Source organism: Bombina bombina, chromosome 8 (genome assembly GCF_027579735.1).
Source record: "Bombina bombina isolate aBomBom1 chromosome 8, aBomBom1.pri, whole genome shotgun sequence".
NCBI classification, from domain to species: domain Eukaryota; kingdom Metazoa; phylum Chordata; class Amphibia; order Anura; family Bombinatoridae; genus Bombina; species Bombina bombina.
Genome location: NC_069506.1, coordinates 151042085 through 151058611, shown reverse-complemented (window position 1 = coordinate 151058611; position 16527 = coordinate 151042085). Strand labels below are relative to the sequence as shown.

The 16527-nt window shown below is 37.9% G+C and overlaps 1 pseudogene; it reads right to left on the bottom strand.

The window, feature by feature from the left end:
• The window catches only part of LOC128638053 (3-beta-hydroxysteroid sulfotransferase-like), a 124780-nt pseudogene that overhangs the window by 53357 nt on the left and 54896 nt on the right, over positions 1-16527 (bottom strand).

Genomic DNA, 16527 nt, shown 5'->3' with positions numbered 1-16527 from the left:
CCCCTCACATTGGCCTGTGGAAACAAAAAGTACTGAGCATTTTCTCCTCAGATTTTCACAAACAGGGCAGCATAACATCCATGGGAGGCGCAGTGAGAATAATGTCCCACAAGTTCCCATTGCTTTAAAGCCACCAAAAGCTCTCCTGTAGAGACTGATATGGACTACGGCTACACCCTAGAACAAAGTAGCACACTCTGGCACTAATTTAAAAAAAAAAAACAACTCTTGATTGAAGAATCTTTTCTAACACCTCACTTTACATCTTCCTATCACTAACGTAGGCAAAGAGAATGACTAGAGTGGGAAGGAAGGGAGGAGCTATTTAAGCAGCTCTGCTGTGGTGCTCTTTGCCTACTCCTGCTGACCAGGAGGTGAATATCCCATTAGTAATTAAGATGATCCATGGGCCTCTATTTAACAAAGTCTGCCGGACCTGATCCGACAGTGTGAATCAGGTACGCCAGACCTTGTTGAATGTGGACAGCAATACGCTCTCCGTATTCAGCATTGCACCAGCAGCTCACAAGAGCTGCTGGTGCAACACCGCCCCCCTGCAGACTCGCGGCCAATGGGCCGCCAGCAGGGAGGGGTCAATCAACCCGATCGTACTCGGGAGGGGTCAATCAACCCGATCGTACTTTGTGACCGCTGCTTCATAACTGCTGTTTCAGGCTCGACAGAAACACGTGCCCAGAAGCTCACTACATAGCATATTAAATGGGTGCCATGGACTCATCGTGTCATAAAAAAGAAATCTTAGTTTTTATATATACTTTCATTTTGAGATTGTAAAGTTCAGTATTTTCGTCTTTGGGTTTCTCTCGGCAATCACATAGTGATTGGGAGTTAAAGGGACAGTAAAGTCCAAAAAAAACTTTCATAATTTAAATAGGGCATGTAATTTTAAACAACTTTCCAATTTACTTTTATCACCAATTTTGCTTTGTTCTCTTGGTATTCTTAGTTGAAAGCTAAACCTAAGAGGTCCATAAGATAATTTCTTAGACCTTGAAGGCCACCTCTAATCTGAAAGCATTTTGACAGTTTTTCACCACTAGAGAGCATTAGTTCATGTGTTTCATATAGATAACATTGAGCTCACGCACGTGAAGCTCCTAGGAGCGAGCACTGATTGGCTAAAATCCAAGTCTGTCAAAATAACTGAAATAAGGGGGCAGTTTGCAGAGGCATAGATACAAGGTAATTACAGAAGTAAAACGTATATTATTATAACTGTATTAGTTATGCAAAACTGGGGAATGGGTAATAAAGGGATTATATACCTTTTTAAACAACTAAAATTCTGGTATTGACTGTCCCTTTAAGTATTTGCCATTCAATATATATATTTATTTATTTTTAAACCGTGATCTTTTTTACAGTTATAGAATTGTGGAAAAGAGAAACCACATTCTGTCCAGTGAGAGTGAGGTTTTTAAATCTGGGTCTGTACGGTGGGTTTTTAAATTTGCGGACTGTACAATGGGCTTTTGACATCACTGATTGTAAAAGTGAGTTCTGCTACTTTGGGCTATCTTTAAAACCTCATCACTTAGGGCTTTCAAGATGAAAACGGTTAACATTTTTGAAAATGATATACATTGTGGACACTTACCTTCATATGAAAATTAGTATCCCTACTGTTCTTCTTGATATTAGATTAAAACAGAAAGCGAGGTTTACTTAATGAATTGAAAAAAAAAATACTTAACATATTACAAGTTTGAAAAGCATCATTGATCAAATATGCCCAGTATATCGATCATGCAAAAATACAAATGACATCCAGATTAATAATGACACTTATCATAAAGAGCACTGTATCCAACAGCAAAACACAGACACGGACTCCATAAAACCCGTAACCCATTTGGTATTTCAGTGATCAGTGGTTCTAAGTGCCGTTGCTGGAAAATGAAGAGAAAATCTCATTTGAGTTAGCAATGTCAGCTGTGTTTGACTCTATAAGATCGTGATTACTCTGTAGCGGAAACCAACCGCACCATTACCGTTTTTCCAACATCAGAAAAAAAATGGAAAGACTGAAATCAACCACATAGTTTGTAGTTTTACATATGTTTTTGTTTTAGACTAGCACATTACATTTGCCATTGACAATTTTATTAGTAAAAAAAAAAAAAAAAAAAAAGACAGGTAATTGGCATCCAGTGATTGCATTTTACTTAGCACAAGGTATTAATAGAGCAAATATTATTGAGCCTTCTGGATATTTCCATTCTATAATAATTGTGCGATACAGTGATCTTGTTTTCTGGAGTTTTATTGTGCCAATCAATTAAAAAAAAAAAATCGGGGCGGAGCTGGCCGCAGCTAAGATGGCTGCTAAGCCCTGAGCTCTGAAACGGGGACCAGAGATTTTGTGACCTAATAAGGTCTAACTGAGGCATCCTGCATACTAAGCACCCGGATTGTCCATCGGACACTACAAGGACTCCAGTGTGATGTCTGACAGTGGCTGAAAAACAGAAAATTAAAACTCCAGAACGGCCTCATGCAAAGGACCGTAACGATCAGCTTGACCGGCCTGTGAAGAGACAGACACACAGTAATAGATACGAAGGATAGCAGAGAAAAAGACCTGGAAGGTATCTCCATGAATAACCACTAGTGCGGTAAGCAAACCACTTAGTTTGGCTCCTATCACAACACCCTCCACGGAGGCTGCATTGAGAAACACACAGAAGGGAGGAGTTTCAATTGCACAACCCAATGCAAAATGAAAGAGGAAAAGTACTAACACACATGGAGTAACTTGGAGAGCTGCAGAATTTAATATATTTGCCCCACAATTCCCAGAATAGTATCGTGTGTATTGCAAATTCTACAGAGACCCTAGAGCAAGGGGTATGATCTTGGTACAGATATCACTTCAGACATACATGGTCTTAAACTCTAATATAACTTGAGGCAACATACTCCCCACTTCCTTTGGGACTTATATATATATATATATATATACCAACGAAAATGGCTACTAAGAAAGGCGCTTAAACCTGTTAAAGGGACACGCACACCTTCTATCAAAGGACAGTCAATGAGCACGTTTTTTACTGCTACAGGTCAGAAGACACAAAGACGCTCGGATATTATTAATACCCCCACCATCTCCAAGCGACACCCCTTTAGATTCTCATATAATGGCTGAAACAGAACAACTCCAGATCCCTACACACATCTTATTCTTGCTCGCATCAACACAGGACATTGCTAAAATTGTTAGGACCTGTATTCGTGAGGAACTGCAAGAACGTAAGCAAGATGTACACACCTTGGGTTGAAGGATCGAAGCTATAGAGGACCAGGGAGATATCATGAGAGAGGATATAACCTCTATGCAAGACACGGTTAGCCTACAAATGGAATTGATTACATCCTTACAAGATAAACTTGAAGATATTGATAATAGGAATAGAAGGAAAAATATTAGATTGCGTGGGTTGCCGGAGTCCTGTGCTCCCAAAAAAGACTTACCAGTATATTTACCTGCTCTCTTTCAACACGTGCTGGGAGATCCTAACGCTGTGAACATACAATGGGTACAAGCACATAGGGCCCTTAGGCCAAAACCCCCCAGACACTGCCCCTCCAAGGGATATTATAATAAAAATTAAAAACTTTCTGGAAAAAGAGAACATTATGGCGGCCTCTAGAAAAAAGCAACCGGTCCGTTCCCAGGAGTAGTCATACCAGTTTTATGCAGAACACTACACTACAGAGGCGTAGGAGTTATCTCCCCTTACTACACTTCTGAGAAACAAAAAGATTCCATACCATTGGGGGATTTCCCTTCCAACTACTGGTAATTCATAACAACAGAAGGATTTTTTGCTCCCGACCGGAAGACGTGGAACGATTCTATAAAATGCTTGATTTAGATCCGCCAAGTGTACTGATAACACGGCCAGAAAAAGAAAATGAGAAGAAAAAACATCAAGAAGAAACACAGGGAGATGCCTGAAAAAGGTCTCTTCACAGAAAATGGGAAGGGCTATTCATACACTCCTACCCTATACCAAAGGAACAGAGAAAGTAACAACCTGCAAAACAGATTTCCTCAGAGGAGGACTCAGCTTTGGACTCAGATGTTCCCTGACTATAAGTATCCTTTACTATATATATGTTTAAAGATATACTTAGCACTTAGAGTTAAACCTCTGCTTACAGATTGCTGTTCAACTTCACAACCTGTGAGACGACACGGACTGTCCTATAGTTTTCAGATTATGTTCTGTTTGAAAAATGTTTGCAATCGTCCTGACATATAGCAAATACAACTTTGCCTAAATTTTTATTCTTTAAGGAAAAAAAAAAAAAAAGGTCACCCGATGTATGACCCGCCGACTACTTCCCTATCCCCCTCCCCTTTACTACACCTTATTGGTAAACATAAATGTTTGCATATAGTGCATTTAAGTTTGTTTTACATGTTCTTTTAGTTATTTGTTATGTTACAACAAGGGTTCAGAATGGTTATGCAGCATCTCAGACACATAAGGGATATGTCCGTAAAAACATTCAATACTCTGATATTGTTATGCAGACAATGGTTAAAGTATCTCACTAAGCTTGGTTACTCCTCACAATTATGGAAAGTGTATGAGAATATGAAAACACATAGACATTATACACTTAGAGAACAGACACAATGACAGGTACTCTAAGAATTATTTCACAGAATGTTAGGGGGATTCAATGTCCCCCAAAAATGCTCCATGGCACTACTAGACATGTTTAAGCGCAGGGCAGATATACTTTTCCTGCAGGAGACACATTTCCAGAAAACACAAAGAACCCAAGCACTTAGGACCACACTTCACGCAACACTACCATAACTCATGTTCACAGAAAAAAAAAGGAGTTAGCCATTCTTATAAATAAAAACATAACATTCAGGCATATCCAAACTTTTTAAAAGATGGTGACGGAAGATTCTTGGGAGTCTTTGGCCTCTTGTATGGTACTCCAGTGTCACTTATTAATATATATGCACCAAAACTGTAAACATATTACCTTTTATAGAATGATGTTCCAAAAAATCCTGGACTTTTCCAAGGGGGTTATTATATTAGGAGGGGATTTTAATTTCCCTATTCAGCCAGGTGCTGTATAGTTCCAATCACAAAAACAAGAGTATCCCTTAAAACAGCCAGGTTCCTGTGGAAAATGTTCAGGGAAACATAAACTTATATGACACTTGGTGATCTTTAATGAAGAAAATAGAGATTAAACTTTTTTCTCATCGCCTGTTCGGGAACAATACAGTCGTCTAGAATATATTTATATTAATCAGTCAGGCTTAACATATCTAAAAAGCTCTTTAAATAAAGCCAACCTCTTGGTGAGAGTCATTCTGAAAAAACAAATACAACTCCAATGGCCCAATACCAGAAACTCAGATTTTCATTGGAGACTCAATGACTCACCACTGCTAGACACAGAGGAAACAAGAGAAAATCAAATACCACACTTAGGGAGTTTTTTTGAGATAAATAATACCCCAGAGGTGGATGACTTTACTCTATGAGAAGCGCATAAGTGTTACATGAGGGTGTTTTTTATACAACACAAAGCTCAAAAGCAAAGATTATCACGCCAATGCTATTTAAGTCTCACTAAACAGCTAACGCAATTAGAATACCAACACAAAAAGGAACCCACAGATACACAAACACTGAAAACTTAAAAGAGTGTAGATATCATCTTAAAGAGCTCCTAGCCTCAAGAACAACAGTTTACAACCCAAAATATAAACAGAGGTTCTTCTATGAGGGAAATAAAGCTGGAAAAAATGATGGCCAGATATCTGAAAGTCAAAAAATTTAAATCCTTTGTACACGAATTACACACCCAAGATAAAAAAAAAATACAAACCACCTCAGCTATCATAGAACAATTTTGAGATTATTACTCTAAACTATATAATTTAGCTAACCCAGGAGCAAATCAGAACTGATACCCAAAATAAATACCATATCTAAAGAATACCGAACTTCTGAACAACAGATGAAGGAATTAGATACACCAATATCCCAATTAGAACTGGCCCAAGCCATCAAAAATCGAGAATACAGGTAAAGCCCCAGGCTCTGATGGTTTTTCAGTTCGCTATCTACCAAGTTTTTAAAGAAATCTTGTCCCCAACACACTTCTCACACTTTTCAATAAGGTGAATCATAACAAACCTATTTCCTCATAATATGGTAGAAAGCCCATATAACTGTCATACCTAAACCTGGAAAAACCCCCCTACAACACCAGCTAATTTCAGGCCTATATCACTTTTGAATATAGATATTAAACTATCTCAAAAATATTGGCAACCTGAATTAATAGAGTTCTCCCTACTGTTGATACATACTAATCAGGCGGGGGTTCACCCCAAACAGTGAAGCTAGGGACAATACCACCAAAATAATTAATCTCTTAGATATGCCTCCAAAAATAAGAATTCCATCGATATTTTTAATCTATAGACGCGGAAAAGGCCTTTGATAGGCATAATTGGGAAATTCCTAATGGCTGTACTGTGGTAAATTCGGATTTGGAACGCTCCTGAAAAGGAAAAAAAAATTGCTTTATATAGCTCCCCTACAGCAAAAATTAGTCTAAATGATTCCCTCTCAACATCACTTAAGATCTCTAATGGTAAACGGCAGGGTTGCCCACTTTCACCTGTTCTAATTATAATAGCAATGGAAGCTTTAGCAGCAAACATACGGCAAAACCCAAATATTATGGTGATTACTATTGGCAACAATAAATTACAAAATGGCACTATATACTGACGACGTTATGCTAACACTTACTAACCCAGTAACATCATTAACCAAACTTAACAACAGAGCTCTCCCAGATACAGTAAGGTATCATTCTTTAAAATTAATTAATCTAATTAATCTAAATCAGAATTCCCTAAGCCTACACTAATTCACGACAGACCCACACAGCAAATACAAAAGACCTTTCACTTTAAACCTCAAGCTGAATCCATAAAATTCCTAGGGATACAAATAACAGCTGACAAAGATATATTATTTACCCTCAACTTCTCAACATTACACCAAAAAATTAAACAAGAACTCCACAACTGGACACACAAATCTATGTCTTGGTTGGGTTGCATAAGTGCAGTTTAAAATGATGATACTCCCAAAAATACTTTACCCCGTTACAGGCTCTACCTATGCACATCCCAGACAACTACATGCAAACTTTACAAAAATCCATAAATACCTATATTTGGTCCAAACATATGACCAGAGTGTCTATGAAGACTATGTATATGCCCAAAGAACAAGGAGGGATGGGGGGTCCCCAATTTAGCAGGTTATAAAACTGCTATTCACTTACGGCTAGATTTAGAGTTTTGTCGGTAAAGACCCCCGCGTAGCTAACGCTGGCTTTTTTCTGGCCGCACCTTTAAAATAACTCTGGTATTGAGAGTCCACAGAATGGCTGCGTTAGGCTCCAAAAAAGGAGCGTAGAGCATATTTAACGCAACTTCAACTCTCGATACCAAGAGTTGCCTTACGGACGCGGCCAGCCTCCAAAAACGTGCTCGTGCACGATTCCCCCATAGGAAACAATGGGGCTGTTTGAGCTAAAAAAAAAACCTAACGCCTGCAAAAAAAGCCGCATTCAGCTCCTAACGCAGCCCCATTGTTTGCTATGGGGAAACACTTCCTACGTCTGCACCCAACACCCTTAACATGTACCCCGAGTCTAAACACCCCTAACCTTACACTTATTAACCCCTATTCCTGCTGCCCCCGCTATCCGCTGACCCCTGCATATTATTTTTAACCCCTAATCTGCCGCTCCGTAAACCGCCGCTACTTACATTATCCCTATGTACCCCTAATCTGCCTGCCCCTAACACCGCCGACCCCTATATTATATTTATTAACCCCCTAATCTGCCCCCCACAACGTCGCCTCCACCTTATTAACCCCTAATCTTCCGACCGGACCGCACCGCTAATTATAATAAAGTTATAAACCCCTAATCCGCCCTCACTAACCCTATAATAAATAGTATTAACCCCTAATCTGCCCCTCCCTAACATCTGCCGACACCTAACTTCAAACATTAACCCCTAATCTGCCGACTGGAGCTCACCGCTATTCTAATAATGTATTAACCCCTAAAGCTAAGTCTAACCCTAACACTAACACCCCCCTAACTTAAATATAATTTAAATCTAACAAAATTAATTAACCTCTTATTAAATAAATTATTCCTATTTAAAACTAAATACTTACCTGTAAAATAAATTCTAATATAGCTACAATATAAATTATAATTATATATAGCTATTTTAGGATTAATATTTATTTTACAGGTAACTTTGTATTTATTTTAACCAGGTACAATAGCTATTAAATAGTTAAGAAACTATTTAATAGCTAAAATAGTTAAAATATAATACAAAATTACCTGTAAAATAAATCCTAACCTAAGTTAAAATTAAACCCTAACACTACCACTATCAATAAATTAATTAAATACCTACAATTACCTACAATTAAACCTAACACTACACTATCAATACATTAATTAAATACAATATCTACAAATAAATACAATTAAATAAACTAAAGTACAAAAAATAAAAAAGAACTAAGTTACAAAAAATAAAAAAATATTTACAAACATAAGAAAAATATTACAACAATTTTAAACTAATTACACCTACTCTAAGCCCCCTAGTAAAATAACAAGGCCCCCCAAAATAAAAAATGCCCCTACCCTTTTCTAAATTACTAAAGTTCAAAGCCTCTTTTACCCTTACCAGCCCTGAACAGGGCCCTTTGCGGGGCATGCCCCAAAGAATTCAGCTCTTTTTGCCTGTAAAAAAAAAACATACAATACCCCCCCCAACATTACAACCCACCACCCACATACCCCTAATCTAACCCCAAACCCCCCTTAAATAAACCTAACACTAAGCCCCTGAAGATCTTCCTACCCTTGTCTTCACCATGCCAGGTATGACCGTCCGTTCCAGGCTCCGATATCTTCATCTAAGCCCAAGTGGGGGCTAGACATCCATCATCCGACGGCTGAAGAAGTCAGAAGAGGCTCCAAAGTCTTCATCCTATCCGGGAAGAAGAGTAGGTCAGGACCGGCAACCATCTTCCTTCCAAGCGGCATCTTCTATCTTCATCCGATGAGGACCGGCTCCATCTTTAGCACCTCCACCGCGACCCACTCTTTTTCCGACGACGACTTCCCGACGAATGACCGGTTCCTTTAAGGGACGTCATCCAAGATGGCGTCCACTCGAATTCAGATTGGCTGATAGGATTATATCAGCCCATCGGAATTAAGGTAGAAATTCTGATTGGCTGATGGAATCAGCCAATCAGAGAATCAAGTTCAATCCGATTGGCTAATTCAATCAGCCAATCAGATTGAGCTCGCATTCTATTGGCTGTTCCGAACTCAGCCAATAGAATGCGAGCTCAATTTGTTTGGCTGATTCCATCAGCCAATCAGAATTTTTCCTACTTAATTACGATTGGCTGATAGATCCTATTAGCCTAATCGGAATTCAAAGGAAACGCGCCATCTTGGATGACGTCCCCTTAAAGGAACCATCATTCGTCGGGAAGTCGTCGTCGGAAGAAGACTGGGTCCGGCGGCTCGATGTCTTCAAGATGGAGCCGGTCCCTCATCGGATGAACGATAGAGATGCCGCTTGGAAGAAGATGGTTGCAGGTCGGATCTACTCTTCTTCCGGATAGGATGAAGACTTTGGAGCACTCTTCTGGACTTACTTCAGCCGCGTCGGATGATGGAGATGTCTAGCCACCGCTTGGGCCTTAGATGAAGATATCGGAGCCTGGAACGGTACGGTCATACCTGGCATGGTGAAGACAAGGTAGGAAGATCTTCAGGGGCTTAAGTGTTAGGTTTATTTAAGGGGGTTTGGGTTAGCTTAGGGGTATGTGGGTGGTGGGTTGTAATGTCTGGGGGGGTATTGTATGTTTATTTTTCTACAGGCAAAAAGAGCCTGAATTCTTAGGGGCATTGCCCCCGCAAAGGGCCCATGTTCAGGGCTGGTAAGGTAAAAAAGAGCTTTGAACTTTAGTAATTTAGAATAGGGTAGGGCATCTTTTTATTTTTGGGGGGCTTTGTTATTTTATTAGGGGGCTTAGAGTAGGTGTAATTGAGTTTAAAATTGCTTGTAATATTTTTCTTTTGTTTGTAAATATTTTTTTTTATTTTTTGTACTTTAGTTAGTTTAATTGTCATTTATTTGTAGTTATTGTACTTTAATTAATGTATTGATAGTGTAGAGTGTAGGTTTAATTGTAGGTAATTGTAGGTATTTTATTTAATTAATTATTGATAGTGTAGTGTTTGGTTTAATTTTAACTTAGGTTAGGATTTATTTTAACAGGTTAATTTTGTAATTATTTTAACTATTTTAGCTAATTAAAATAGTTCTTAACTATTTAATAGTATTGTACCTGGTTAAAATAATTACAAAAGTTACCTGTAAAATAAATATTAATCCTAAATAGCTATAATATAATTATAATTTATATTGTAGCTATATTAGGATTATTTTACCAGGTAAGTATTTAGCTTTAAATAGGAATAATTATATTTAATAAGAGTTAATTTATCTTCGTTAGGTGTTCAGAGTTAGACTTAGCTATAGGGAGTTAATTCCATTTATTAGAATAGCGGCGAGATTCGGTCGGCAGATTAGGGGTTAATAATTGAAGTTAGGTGTCGGGCGATGTTAGGGAGGGCAGATTAGGGGTTAATACTATTTATTATAGGGTTATATTGAGGCGGGGAGCTGAGGCGGATTAGGGGTTAATAATTTTTTTACTATGTAGCAGTGAGATCCGCTACGGCAGATTAGGGGTTAAATAAGTGTAGGTAGCTGGCGGCGACGTTGTGGGGGGCAGATTAGAGGGGTTAATAAATATAATATAGGGGTAGGCGGGTGTTAGGGGCAGCAGATTAGGGGTACATAAGGATAACCGCTACGGTGGCGGTCGGCAGATTAGGGGTTTTAAAAAAATTTAATCGAGTGGCGGCGATGTGGGGGGACCTCGGGTTTAGGGGTACCATAGGTAGTTTATAGGGTGTTAGTGTACTTTAGAGCACAGTAGTTAAGAGCTTTACTGAACCGGCGTTAGCCCAACGAAAGCTCTTAACCTACTGACTTTTTTCTTCGGCTAGGGGAGTTTTGTCGTTAGAATTCTAACGCTCCACTTCAGCCACGACTCTAAATACCGGCAGTTAGAAAGATCCCATTGAAAAGATAGGATACGCAATTGACGTAAGGGGATCCTGCGGTATGGAAAAGTCGCGGCCTGAAAAAGTGAGCGTTAGACCCTTTCCTGACTGACTCCAAATACCGGCGGTAGACTAAAACCAGCGTTAGGAGCCTCCTAACGCTGGTTTTCACGGCTACCGCCAAACTCCAAAATCTAGGCCTTAGTACGCATTATCAATTGGAGCAGACACGAGAAAGATAAGGAATGGATAACAATCTAGAACAGGCCCTAGCCAATTCCATAAATTTAGGTAGTATATGCTGGTCAACATCAGCACAACAGAGAGTACTGTGCACCACATCACCCTTTCACTGTAGAAACACTAAAGATATGGGGTCAGTTACTTAAAAGGGATGCAACGCTCTCATCAAATCCCCTCCCCACTAATGCCAATTATCACAAACCCAACTATTTGATGGTGAGAAGAGTATTGACTTAGATGCAGAACACTCTCTGCATACCTTAATACCCTTTTACACAGTTCTGAATAATGGTAGAGTGCAACCGAAGCCAGACATATTAAAACATTAATATACTACACTTTGACAACTGCTTTAAGTATCATCAATTTAACCATATGATAACCTCACACTATGGAAAAACCTAAAACTAATTAGGCAACCTTACCAAGTTTGAATCTCTCTGCTACCACTCTAGTATCAACAAAGGCTCTATGTCTATCTCATATTAAATTATACATGCAGAGTAAGACTCACACTCTCCCTACGTACATTCAGAAATGGGAAAGAGAAGTTTAAAAACCCAAAACCCAATGAAAAGAATGGCTAGCTATTATCTCAAAAATGAATTCTTCATCCTCATCAGTAAGATTTTGCCGAAACTATACATAAAGCTTCTCAGTAGATGGTGTATTACACGCCCCAAAGGTTGGGCCTCAAATATTTCCGACCACTAGTGAGTGATAAATGCTGGAGGGGGTGTGGCTAAGCTAGAGTTCAATGCTCCCACATATGGTGGGAATGTCCCTCCAAAATTGTAGAATATTGGCAACTCATATTACGGGAAATGAATAAGGTGCCTACACACCTTTAGATCCTTTGACATGTTTGTTTTCACAAAACAGTTAAATTGACTTGCAAATTAAGATCTATGCTTTTGTAAATAATGTTAATTGTGCCTAAACAAGTTAATACCTAGGATGTGGAAAAAAAGAGATAACCCCCTCAAAAAGGGAATGGTTTGAAAATGTAACTTTAACACTCTCTCTAGAAAAAGTATCACCTTCTACCGGCTACAAAAACCTGGAGGACTACTATTTCCATGATATTCTTGTGGGAAGAATATGTACACTCTCAAGATAAATGATAACATTGTGACAGAGTTACGCAGAATGGTATAATCTAATGGTACTTTGTATCGAAAAGGACCACATATTGATGTAATCATGCCTTGTTGTATTGTTGAATTTGTTTAATAATAAAATTTATAAAAAAAAAAGAAATGTGTTATAACATTAAAGAATAAAATAAAAAAAAATCATGCAAAATAATAGAACTGTACATGAGCTGATAATGTAGAGACGTGAGAGAGAATAAAACTAGAGAATAATGAGAGCAGAGAGAGAGAGAGAGAGAAAGAGAGAGAGATGAGAGAGAGAGAGAGAGAGAGAGAGAGAGAATGATGGAGGAGAGCGAGAGAGAGAGAGAATGATGGAGCGAGAGCGAGCTAGAGAGAGTGAATGATAAAGATTGCGAGAGAAATGATAGAGCGAGGAGAGAGAATTGCACATATTTTATAGAAATACAATTATTAGACATTTTAGAAATTACTTACTATCCCCCTTCCAAAAACATTGTGACAAACTCTTGAAAATCCTCTTGTATTCCATGAACTTTGCAATCAAGGAAAAAAAAGTAGAGGGATACACAAACATCTTTTGGGTTTCTTACAGTATAGATTACCTAGAAAAAAAATTGAAAAAAAATGCATAAACAGCATTGAGGAAATATCTTTTGTTTGAACTATGTATTTTGTATCTGAACTGTTTGATCCCACAATTTCATAGCGTAACTACTTTACAACTGAACTGAAAAGAAGCTAATTTAAAGTCACACACCTTTGCTTTTGAGTTAGCAAAGGATGTGGGAAAAGATGAGCAGGAAGATGAGTTGTGATAAGCGAGGAGAGGGTTTGTGTTCCAATTAATTTACGGCCAGTATGCTGCTCAAGCCACGGAAACACGATACCAGCTATACTCATTCCTCGCTGCTGTAGGGTCTCCATTGCTATAGATTAAGGTTAGGATCTTCTTGTATCCATGTAGTGCCTAGAACAATAAATACAAATCCTTTACCCACCAAAAAGATAGAGATACAAATAAAATGTGAAAGAAGAGTGATTATACTAAATGTTAAAATACCTATGGGAAAGATTACAAGTGGAGCACAAAAATATTAGTGCACTGCTCAAGTTAAATCAGTAGCTTTCCTATTCTTGAATCATATTACAAGTTGAAAGTAAAAGTTTTTCGCTTAAACAAAAGGCTCAGGTGCATTAACATCTGGAGGTTGGACCAATCTAAGTACACTAAGCCAAGTGCTCTAAAGCCACAAGTGCATTAAGAAATACCTGAAATAGCATTGTTCTTCACTTAGGAAAAAATATACATATACACACTTACATATATACAAAAGTAACATTCTCTTCCTGAGTAAATAAACAATGCTATTTCAAGTATTTGTATTCTAAAAACAAAACAAAAACGGTATTCACATTGCTTTTAAAGGTATATGGTATATGACAAGGTGTTGGACTGAGAAGTGCTCAAAGTTTACATATATATATATATATATATATATATATTTATACACATACATACACACACACACCAACACATACATACATACATACATACACACAAGCAATATATATATATGTGTGTGTGTGTATATTGTATGTCATGTACTGTATGTATGGTGCACAGATTACATATACACTGCATAGGACACATTAAAAAAACTAAAAATAATGGGGAGGGAGAGAGTATAGTCACTCCTTTCTTAATGGCTATGGTGGGGGTATTCAGCTGGCACCAGAATGACATACAACTGGAACTTTGGTTTTGCCCTGAGGTTATTGGTGGCCTAGAGATACAGGCACCCTCCTAAATTAAGGACAAAACTCTGAAAAAAAATGTAATGTGACCGGACCTAAGCAGGGTGACTGTCTACCAGTGAGAAATGAAGCTATGAAGGTAATGCTGTCTGTGCTCTTACAGCTTGTTCAATCCTACCATGAATTGGTTAGCTGTGTCATTCTATGGATTTGAGTATAGTTGAAGTCCAAGGTCATTATCTGTATATAATCTCCTGGCTACTTGGAATGCCCAGACACTTCCTAATTGTGGGTAGCCTTGCTTGGTATTCTGGTTGCTGGTAGTATGTAAGACAACAGCCTATCTTAATCGGGCTAAGAGTTTTGCACTGTGGGGCTCATTTGTTAACTGTATCTAAATTACTAATGTCGAGTACATCCAAAGAAACACTCAAAAGGATCATGCTTTATGCTTGTATGTGGTTGTCATTCTACATAGACAGTTTGAGTTACTTAATGCTAAGAAAAAAATGACAAAAACAAAATTAACAATCTTAATTTCTCTATACACTGTTTCACAGCAACAATTGGCTTCTTCACCCCTTAAGGATGGAGGCAATTGTCAAAGTACTGAATGAACCTAGAATTTGAGCAATATGTTTGTTCAATCATAATTTGCCCCTTTCCACACTTATTAGATATTGTTTTTTTGGTCTTTCTATTGACAGCAAATATTTATTTATGAACTTTAATTTAATATCAATAAATCTAAATAGCTGAGAAATAAAGAAATGTTAATTTTTCCCAAACACAGTGTACACAATTTTTATTGCTGATATAATAATCCTGATAGAATTTTACTGCAATACAAGCACCCCAACCCATATTTGTATTCTACAATGCTCCACAAGTACAACAATAGTAAAAATAAAATTGGGATTTCACATAGTTACAAGTCCAAATATGGGGTCTGCCCAATTTACATATACATTTGACAAATTGTAATCTAGGCCCTATGTCCTCCTTTAAGGCAGTGTATCAGCAGGAATGAAAATGACTCCCATGATGGCATACCATATGCAAAAGTAGGTAACCCAGTGTATTCCAAAAGTGGTATGTCCCAGTCTTTTTTTTGTAGCCACTTAGTTACAAAACCTGGCTAGATTTTGCAGACTCTTTTTTTTTTTTTTTTTTTTTTCCACACAAACATTGCACTTTCACTGTTTATATCATTATCCTTATATGTTTTACTGCTATAAAACACCAATATTTGTGTTTATAAAAGTTTATCAAAGTCCCACAAGTACAAGTACCACCATGTACAGGTGGGTTTTGGGAAATCACATGGCCAAAAATTGTAGCCACTTAATAACAAAACTTGGCCAAATTAAAAGGGACACTGAACCCAATTTTTTTCTTTTGTGATTCAGGTAGAGCATGACATTTTAATCAACTTTCTAATTTACTCCTATTATCAAATTTTCTTCATTCTCTTGGTCATCATTATTTGAAATGCAAGAATTTAAGTTTAGATGTTGGCCCATTTTTGGTGAACAACCTGGGTTGTTCTTGCTGATTGGTGGATAAATTCATCCACCAATAAAAAAATGCCTCTCTTTTTCAAATAAAGATAGCAAGAGAATGAACGAAAAATGTATAATAGGAGTAAATTAGAAAGTTGCTTAAAATGACATGCTCTATCTGAATCACGAAAGAAAAAAATTTGGGTTCAGTGTCCCTTTAAGTGACCATGTTTTTTTTTTTTTCGTTTTTTTTTTTTGACAGATTTTCACTATTTATATCAGGAGCGGAATTACTGGAGGTGCAGTCGGTGCAGTGGCACCTGGGCCAGAGTGCTGGGGCCCCCCTGCCCATCAATCAGCACAGTAGCAGCCCTAAACATTATGTGCTGCATACTGTATGTAATGGAGCTGTGTGATGATGATTCTGCAGTAAGAGAGAGGGTTTGTAACGGTAAGAGAAAAAAAGTGTAACTGCAGAACATGTAAACATGTACAGGGGGTATTATAGCAGAAGGCAGGGGCAATTACAGACCCCAATCAAACAACTTTAGGGATAGGCAGAGTAGCTGTTTGTTCCTTGTCTACTGAATTAGCTACAGTATAACATACACCTTTATATTTGTATT